General features: G+C 41.5%; 1 protein-coding gene across 1 annotated transcript in view; it reads left to right on the plus strand.

Annotated features, from left to right (window-relative positions):
- Positions 1 to 374: 374 nt before the first annotated feature.
- MAP2K4 (mitogen-activated protein kinase kinase 4) overlaps positions 375 to 617 on the plus strand; it is a 115,305-nt gene continuing 115,062 nt past the window's right edge. The window contains exon 1 of the mRNA XM_014547010.1: positions 375 to 388. The gene's annotated coding sequence lies outside the window, so the exon portion shown is untranslated. The remainder of the gene's footprint in view (positions 389 to 617) is intronic.

The raw sequence follows: 617 nt of genomic DNA on the forward strand, positions 1-617 counted from the left end.
TTACTGGGGAATTTCGAGGAGCAATGCTATTTTTTAAAAAGGGAATCTCAGAAATGTCTTGACAGCTTTAGCAAACTGCTTAGCTCAATTATTAGCAGAATCAGGTGGAGTGCTCCTGGTAGTGTGGCCATAGTTATTCTTTGATTAAAATCTTCCTGAAGGGCTCCTCCTGGGTCCCTCTGAACTGGGTGTCTAGTTAAGTTCAGCATTTACTGATTATTTCATGTGTGAGAACGTGTGTGATTCAGGAAGCAGAGACAGGGTTATATTCATTTTTATAATCCTGTCACCCTCCCCAGGAGGTGATTTTAATATACATAAAGAACAGCGATAGATATAGAGAGAGGATGATGTCAGAGCTCAGGACACTTTCTGTGCAGGCCCTCAGGTAATTAATTCAGATTGAATTAGTTATTGGATGCCACTGTGTTGCAAATCACAGCATACAGTCGAAGTGCAATTTGGGTTTCCTGATCTTACAGCTTTACAGTCTAGTTGTTGGTGGGAGATGAAACAGCAAAATGACAATTTAGGATTGTATTGCTTATCCAAAATGGATGACATAAAAATAATGTGATTTTGGGGGGGGGGTGGTTTTTTTGGGGCGGGGGGGGGGG

The sequence above is a fragment of the Myotis brandtii genome, unplaced genomic scaffold, assembly GCF_000412655.1.
Source record: "Myotis brandtii unplaced genomic scaffold, ASM41265v1 scaffold461, whole genome shotgun sequence".
Taxonomy (NCBI): domain Eukaryota; kingdom Metazoa; phylum Chordata; class Mammalia; order Chiroptera; family Vespertilionidae; genus Myotis; species Myotis brandtii.